At 43.1% G+C, this 9,084-nt stretch overlaps 1 long non-coding RNA gene across 1 annotated transcript; it reads right to left on the bottom strand.

The window, feature by feature from the left end:
* Nucleotides 1-210: 210 nt before the first annotated feature.
* LOC108541199 (uncharacterized) lies at nucleotides 211-6,064 on the bottom strand. The gene is made up of 3 exons (XR_001888895.1): nucleotides 6,028-6,064; nucleotides 2,053-2,144; nucleotides 211-285 (listed from the first exon to the last, which is right to left on the bottom strand). It is a non-coding gene; the product is annotated as an uncharacterized LOC108541199 (long non-coding RNA).
* Between the last annotated feature and the right edge of the window lie 3,020 nt (nucleotides 6,065-9,084).

Raw genomic sequence — 9,084 nt, 5'->3', positions numbered from 1 at the left:
AAAAAAAAAAAAAAAAAAAAAAAAAAAAAAAAGTGCATGAAAACAAGTTGGGGGAAGTTGAAATGACTCTAAAATGAAAGAAAGGAGACACAGTTTCTAATTCTGGCTCTCCTATTCACTAACTTGGGGACTATGTATATAAGTCAGCTCAGCCTGCTACAGTAAAATAGCAAACTAATTGGCTCACACAACAGAAATAAATTTCTTAGGCTAGAATTCCCAGGTCAGGGTACATCAGGGTTGATTTCTGGGGCTCTCTTCTTGACTTGCCTTCTCATCTTCTCGCTGTGTCCTCAGAAATCAGGGCCGGGTTGGAGTCGGGAAGTGGAGAGAGAGAGAGAGAGAGGGAGAGAGACAGAGAGAGAGGGAGAGAGGGAGAGAGGGAGATGGAGAGAGAGAGAGAGAGAGAGAGAGAGAGAGAGAGAGATGACTCTTCTTATGAGAACATTAATCCTATCAAATCAGGGCACCATTTTTATGACATCATTTAACTTAATTCCTTAATGACTTCCTCAGAGGCCCCATCTCTAAATATAGCCACATTAGGCATTAGGGCTTCAACATATGAATTTGGGGGTGAAGCAAACATTCAGTCAACGACACCGTAAAAATCATCTTCACCTCTCTTAGCTTAAAAAAGTGGGTAAATACTTGCCTTAAATCATCAAGTGAGAAAACAATGGAAAGCAACATAGCTAGAAATTTAGAGAGCGTAATATCAACTAAAAAATTATTATCATCATTATTATGCCAGCTTCAGATTATTAAAGTTTTGCATGGTGAAAAACTAAACTTAAAGATTTCTGAGTCCAGTCTCCGTGATGCAGCAAGGAGGAAAGTGGAGCAGGGGAATTTGTATCAGAAAAATAGACTTTGGAGTCAGATGGGTTCAAATCATCATCTATTAGCTGTGTCATACTCTAATATTACTACAGTTAGCATCAGTTGCCTCACTTGTGTAGGAAAAGTAGAGCTTTTCTCGTGATGACGAAATAAAATATAGAATTGGAGTAATCACATCGCTTGTTGTGCACCTGATTTTTCTGGTTCATGTAGTTTAGATTGGACTATATCCAGACTATCCACGGGGGGGTGGTCAGACGGACCACGCCTAAACCAAACACTGCTCTTCATGGTTTTGGCCATGATGATTGAATCAGCTGTGGATGGATAATCTAGCTTGATCTAACAAGTAGCACAACCCAAATGCTCAGTGATAAAGAGGCCCTCTCTTCTTTCTGTTGCTTCCGGAGGAAGGTACTGTGTAAGCTTGAAGCTGCAGTGCCATCTCATCATCTCAGTTGAAGAGCCTGCCTGACATGGCAATGGGAGCAGTCAGGGAAGCAGAGCTTGGAGATTCCAGGGTATTTGTTCCAAATGACCCATTTGAGCCCCTGGATCCAGCCATTCATTCTAAGAGTCAGCTCTTCCCTGGTATTTACTTGAACCAATAAATCGCTTCCCGTTTTTAAAAAGATATTTTGAGTTGCATTTCTTTTATTTGCAACTACACAAAAGGAACAATTAACAGAGTAATTGGACTCAAGAGTGGGCTAGTAAAAGTTACTAACCCTAATACGGAAAATGAATTTATCACTGGAAGTCCATAAGGACCCCTCCATTCATGGCTGGGAAGTCATCCTTTCATATCACATATGTAAGTGAATCACATAAGTTTACTTATACCCTGGGACTGGAGCTATGCACCTACAGAGGCTAGAGTGTTAAGTGACTCTTTGAGGAAAAAAGAAAAGAAAGAAAGAAAACTGCAAGATGCTAGCCTCTGGCTCTGTCTGCCAGTCTTCAATGAGGTTACGTTGTTTTAAATCCCCTTAATGCAGAACCAAAATGGAAGCCATCAAGGTCAGTTTTGAGAACACTGAAGCCTAAAGCTTCGAGAACAGAAAACCCTGGTGAAAGCTTTATATCCGTGTAGTCACGTGAAAGAGAAGAACTAAAAGTGGCAGGTACAAGTCTGTGGTTCAATTCTCAGTTTCTAAGAGGATGCACTGCCTCCATGCCCCCCTGTCCCTGGGGGTCCCCCAACTTTACCTTGCACAGCCATTTGGTGCTTGCCAGGAAAGTCTTTTTCTAAATCCCAGTAACAGAAGCTTTGTCTTCATTATTACTGCCCTTACCAGGTCCTGGAAGACAGGTACAGATCATTCTGTGGTCCACTTTGAACATGATGAAAACAGGACAAGATAAGTGCAGGGAACCTATTTCCCTTGGGAATTCAGTCAGGAACCCACAGAAGAATGATGCCTAAGTGACACGTAATACCCACATGTGCCCCAGACATTCATGCTGAATCACAAATGAGTTTGCAATGAAGATACTTAAAATAAGTTCCCTGTAGCATCCAATGAGAGGAGAAAACACAATTGTATAGTAAAAAGCAACATAATTTCATGCTCAATTATGGCCAACCTTGAGGACAAAGCAGATTAAATGTTTTAATTCAATAAAGGAGATTTTTCAAAAGAACTTCAATAGTGAAACATGATGACTGACATCTCTCATACTTTTGCCTTCCCAAATTTGCTTTCATTGGAAAGTTGACTGGCAGGATAATCAAGAAGAACTAGTTAGAATCATATGGGAGTCTCTTCACCACCCCCACCAGAATTGCTTGTTCTCCTATGGTGGTATATTATAATACAAGTCATATCACAGAATTGAATGTGCACTTTACTTCTGCCTAACCCCAGGGAATGGTCAGCAGAAAGGATTAAGAGGTATGTTAAGGGGCTCGGCACTGGTCCTTGGAGATGTGAACATGGCTTGTTTAGCTTTTTCTGAGAACTGAGGGAGAAAAAACAGAGAAAAACACAGAGCTGAGGGAGAGAAACAGAGAAAATTCTGCAGTTCTCTTATCTCCTTGCTCTAGGGGTCCCACTTCCCATCATGCTGTGTGTCTTCCCCCGTGGTGGTGTACAAGATCAAGCAACTTCGTTTTTCCAGAACTATTATACTGCACCTTTGTTTTCAATTTATTCCTTTTTGTGTACATCTGACTTTAATAATACAGGCTTTCAGTGCTGAAAGGTTCCAGGAAAATCACTTGGTACCAATGCACCTTCTTTTGCACTGTTGTTCAGCTGTGGAGGGCTGAACCAGCTTTGTGTAAGGCTGCAGAGCCGGGCCTGGAGTCCAGGTACTTTGTGAAATCAGCTCCATGTAATTTGCACCCTGCCTCTGTGACCCTCTGTGACCTCCTGCTGCAACTGTCTTTAATATTCATGCTGAAGTGTCCCTCAACACTAGAAGAGGGGCATGCTGCTTTCCCACCAGGAAGTGTCCACTCAAGCTCTCAGGACAAGGAGGTGCCCAGGCTCCTGACCTGTGCTGAGGGCTCTGAATCAAAAGGGGGGACCGGAACCAGGCCCGCTCAGTTCATGTAGCTGCTGCTTAGAGAAGCAGTCAATGTGGAGGCCTGCATGGAGAAGAGTCAACCCCAGACCCCTGTCCTGAAGGGCTCATCAAATAAAGGGAATCTTGTTTGCTGGGAGTAGTTTCCAGAGAAATCCGACAGAGGTCAGTGGATCCTTTGACGCTTCCCATTGACTTTCCTCAGTGAAGTGAAGGAGATGGATCAACAGTGGGCGGGCAGATGCTTCCGGGCCTGTAGAACCTGATATTCAGCCCAGCCAGCCACTGGGACACCCCTTGGGTTACCATGGAAACAGCTGCAGGAAGCCAAAGAGTAGATGGAATCCTTTAACTCAGTTTAAATGCAAATTTTGTGGGTAATTAAGAGACAAATCGCAGTAAGAACATTATAGGAGATATACAGTCACTGGAAAGGTAATAAATGCCTGCCTTGAAATGGATATAATGAAAAATTTGACAGTTTGTCTCAGCAAGAAATTTTGTTTTAAGAAACCTCAACCTTTTCTGTTTCCTCCTCCAGTGTTCTGAAATTGTCATCTAGGTTTTTAGAAAAAGAAAAAAAAGGCCGGGCGCGGTGCGCTCAGGCCTGTAATCCCAGCACTTTGGGAGGCCGAGACGGCCGATCACGAGCGGTCAGGATTCGAGACCATCCCTTGGGGGGGTGAACCGTGAAACCCCGTCTCTACTAAAAAAATACAAAAAAAACGGTGAACCCCGTCTCTACCATAAAAATACAAAAAAAAAATCCTAGCCGGGCGGAGGTGGCGGCGCCTGTGGTCCCAGCTACTCGGGAGGCTGAGGCAGGAGAATGGCGTGAACCCGGTGAGGCGGAGCTCGAAGTGAGCCGAGATCCAGCCACTGCACTCCCAGCCTGGCGACACGAGCAAGACTCCGCCTCAAAAAAAAAAAAAAAAAAAAATAAAAAAGAAAAAAAAAAACTTAAAATTCAGGCCTGCAATGGTTTTAAAACTCTCCTCATTAGCAGGGGTCTCCTATCTCCTCCACAGCTCTCACTGGAACCTTTCATGAGCTGGAGTTCCATGGACATTTCAGTTTCAATTTTCAGGTTGTTGTTGAAGAATCAATTGGTTTGAATGGGAAAACGTTCTCTTCCATTCATCTTTCCTCAGACTTGTGCCTCAGGGTGAGCGTGCACATGGAATCCTCAATTAATAGTCCCGGGGTGCTCAGCCTTGTTCTTGAGAAACCCCACTCCCACCCCCCACCAACCCTAACTCACCTCCATGGGCCTCTGGTACTTTCCCAAGTAATTGAAAGTTTCCTCTCAATAAGCCCAGGGAGGAGCGGAAGAGAGAATCTAATCAGGGTATATTTTGCCTGGGAATTAAAACTTCCACGAGGTGCACCCCTCCAGATGAACAGTCTGAATTAGGTCTGAAATGCAGCAGGCTAGGCCTATGTGGCTGTACTTGAAAAAGTGGGCAGCTCCTTAATCAGTTTCATTGCTTTTTGATGCCTGTGCACCTAATGAGGGGCACTTCTCTCTGAGCGGCAGGGACTGGGATGGTGACAGCACAGCTTTCTGCAGAGCGGATCCCGCCCCCACACCCCTCAACTCCACAGGGCTCCACAGGTGTGATCCTTGCTGCCCCTTAGGCCTTTCCCAAGGAAGACCTTGGCCTGGCTGTGCCTTTTTTACATTATTAAGCCCACATTTTTTAAAAACCAAGCTCAGTTTCCTGAGCTAAAATCCCCCATTTTAAATTTCGTATATTGAAGCACACCACTTTAGAGTAGTCATAGAGTCTGGCTGAAAAGGTTGGGTTTTTAGAGGTGAATAAAATGATGGAGATAGAGAGAAGAGTTTTTTGTTTTTTGTTTTTTTTAACTCCCTCCTTAGAAATCTCATTGCTTCTCTCTGCATAATTAAAATTAAAAAGGAGTCATAGGAGCTAAGGACTAGACGGGCTATTAGAATTTATCTAGCTGTGGTTTCTTAATTTAGGGCCCATATATTAGTGTCAAGGTAATCATAAACACCTTGAAAAGTAGGATGCTGCCTGTTGCTGACATCAGGAGCTAAAATGGATCCATAACATTAACAAATAAAAAGATGAGGAACTACTGCTCTATTATGACATCTAGTGCAAACAGGTGGTCCCCATTTATGAACTGTTGGATGAATGAATAACTAAAACTGTGTGATTAAGACTTCATTAATCCTCCTCCTATGCCTCTACATGTTCTGCTTCTACTTTTTCCTCTAGTGCCATCTCCTCCATCTATTTTTCTATTGGGCAGATTAACACATTCATTAAAGAAAAGAGTGGGGGAAAGGCAAAATGGCAAATAAACAAAACTGGGAATAGGGATGTTGTTTCGGCATGTCATGGATGTCCTATAAACGTACTCTCATCCACAGGGCACCTGAACAACTGTAGTTGGGAGAGTCCACGCAATCAAGGATGAAAGATTGTGGTACAATCCTCAGAGGTGACCTCAGCAAAGATGTTTCCTGGCTGGGAGCGGTAGCTCACGCCTGTAATCCCAGCACTTTGGGAGGCCAAGGCAGGCAAATCACGAGGTCAAGAGATCAAGACCATCCTGGCCAACATGGTGAAACCCCATCTCTACTAAAAATACAAAAAATTAGCTGGGCGTGGTGGTACGTACCTGTAGTCCCAGCTACTGGGGAGGCTGAAGCAGGAGAAGACCTTGAACCTGGCAAGTAGATGTTGCAGTGAGCCAACATCACACCACTGCACTCCAGCCTGGTAACAGAGCAAGATTCCATTAAAAAAAAAAAAAAAAAGATGTTTCCTTCCTTGTAATTACCAAAAGATGGCTTGAAATCATAGATGTCCCAATGTTAATGCATCTTAAAACCATCTAAGAAAAAAAAAAACAGTTCTGGATAAGTAAATAAAATAGAAGTTAATGAAAACTGGCACTGTGTGTGGAGACTTCATGACAAGGGCTATATCCTAAAGCCCACCTGACCCTCTACAGCCCAGCATGCAGATGAGGATGGGATAGCCAAGGGAGAAGCTATGGTGAAAGCTCTTCCTCCTGGGAGCCCAAATAACTCATAAAATCCTCATGAAGGAAGACTGACCCAAAATGAGGTGAAGGAAATGGAGAGCAGCTCTGGGAATGACATTCTACCACCCGTGCAGGTGAGAGATAAATTGACCTTTGAGAGATGAGCGTGTTTACAGTTACAGTGGATCAGAAACCAATGAAACTCCCAAAGTTTATTTAGGCATAGATTCCCCCAATCTTACTTCCACTTTGGTTTTGTCAGCTGTCAGACGAGGATACCGTTATTTTATTTGTTGGTTTGTTTTGTGGACCAAATAAAATAACACAGGGAGAGGACCTTGAGTCTGGCACCTAATGGGTGCTAAATACTCACTAGAGAGCAGTCCACCTCATTCTGTGCCTGGTTGTCCTGAAATAATGCCCCCAAACATCATTAGAAACCATGTTTGGGATGAATTGTTATTTAGACTAGGCAGACAGTCTGGTGGCTCCAATTATATTAAGAGGATTTTATTTTATTACAAAATTAATTTTCATTTGCCTCTACTTGTAGATAAACTAGTAAAAATAATTCTGAAGAGATGGCAGAATAAGACGAATAACAAGGAATCTATTCCCCTTAATGCTTATCATTATTACTATTAAATCATCCAACTCAAGGAGTTCCTAACAGCAGCAGGAGCAGCAATGACATGGAACAACCAGGGCTCCCAGGAATGGAAGTCCCATAGCATTTTTTCCTTTCTGCCACGTCACTCCCACTACACTAGGGAACCGTTTCTGTATTCGGCCATGGCTCTTGTTTGATGGCAGTGATATGCTCCCTTGCCTGTTATGTGCTACAGCCAAGGATGCAGGAGACCATCTAAGAGGACCAAGGCCCCTGGGGCAGGTTTCAGGAGTAGCTCACCACATTCATTCCCCTGTGATCTAAGTAGAGGTCCTTGGTGCAACCAGACATCTCTGTGGCTTTCTCCTTGAGGCTCCCAGAGCCTTGCTTTGCAGTCCCCGTTCCAGGTAGTATCAACACTTAGACAGATGAACAGAAAGGACCTAAGCCTCTACCTGTTCTGCTTCTATTCAGGGTAGGGTATAGGAGAAAGAGAAAAATGGGACCTCCTCGTCGACTTTTCCTTTAGGACTAGATCCGTGTGAGCTGGACACGAATTTTAGATGTACCTCTTTTAGATAACTAGAAAAAAGTGATAGTCAGCATATCAGAAAGTACAAAATTCTGTTGCTTATTGGCAAAATATGAAAGCACAGACACCACAGCCAATCAAATAAAAATGATGTTGGGATAAGTGAAATGTGACTCTTCAGAGAATCAACCTGATGACATAAAAGATAAACTTAAGGAAAATAATCTCAGACAGCCCCACATCATCCTAAGTCCCGCTATCTTCTGTGGTCCCCTGCATGGTGGACAAGCCACTATGAAAGCCCTATTGTTCTGGGGATTCACGTGTCTTTTTTTTGTTTTGTATTGTTTTGTTTTGTTTGAGATGAAGTCTCGCTCTATCGTCCAGGCTGGAGTGCAGTGGAACAATCTTGGCTCACTGCAACCTCTACCTCCCAGGTAAAAGCAATCCTCCCTGCTTCCGCCTCCTGGGTATCTGGAATTACAGGCACCTGCCACCACGCCTGGCTAATTTTTGTATTTTTCAGTAGAGACGGAGTTTCACCATGTTGGTCAGGAACGGTCTTGAACTCCTGACCTAAAGTGATCTACCTGCCTCAGCCTCTCAAAGTGTTGACATTACAGGCATGAGCCACCGTGCCCGGCTGCATGTATCTTTTTACTGTTGATATCCTAAATGGCCAACTATATACCTTATCTTTCAATCTCATGTCTGGAATTGTCTCTAGTGGGTAGGGATGTTTAGGGACTGTTTATTGAACGAGTGAAAAAAATCCCAAATAAAATAAATGAGTGGATTAGGAAATGAATGACAAGACGGGAACATGGAGAATCAGACCCTGATGGTCAGTATCCCCAAATATGGACATTAATAATTACAGATCCAATAGAAGAAAACTTGGAAGATCTGAAAAGAAAATATTAAAGGGATCTGAGATAAGAAATTGAGTGGGATCATCACATGTTCAACAGAGTTAATAAGAACATATGCCAAGGCATATCCTAGAGGGAGGGAGAGGAGCTTTCAATTTCAAAGATAAAACTCCTTCAAGCTTTTAAGTCAAAGAACCAAAAAGAAAAAATATATATCTTACATGCTATCCTTTAAAAAGATTCTTTGACTTACAAGAATAAAACCCTGAGTGTTCCTGATTCAAAATAGAAGAAAATGGAGCAGCTCATGTTACAGACAGGAGAGATTTTAAGAAGAGATTGTCTTTGTTTTGGCATCAACTATTATCACTGGGAGGAGCAGTACTCCCCTGTAGAACAGTGTCTTCAAAGGTTCCAGCAAGCATGGCTGAGGACCAGTTTTCATAGCCTCTGTGGGAGAATGTGGGTACCAAGGCGCCTTGTCACACCTCTAGAACTCTGGGGTCCCACTAAACCACCAACTGTCCTATAGAGTACAGGATCCACAGCTGTGCTGAAAAGAGTTAACACTGTAGGTCTAAACTGTTATCTTTGGAAAGGCAAGGTAAGTCCCTGGCTAGTGTCTAGGAACTTAGAGTTCAGAGGGTTCCCATCATTCCTTGATTAGAGTGACT

This window comes from Rhinopithecus bieti, unplaced genomic scaffold (genome assembly GCF_001698545.2).
Source record: "Rhinopithecus bieti isolate Rb0 unplaced genomic scaffold, ASM169854v2 scaffold_20153, whole genome shotgun sequence".
In the NCBI taxonomy this organism is placed as follows: Eukaryota; Metazoa; Chordata; class Mammalia; order Primates; family Cercopithecidae; genus Rhinopithecus; species Rhinopithecus bieti.
The sequence above is the reverse complement of the archived record's forward strand: the minus strand, read 5'-3'. Positions and strand labels throughout refer to the sequence as shown.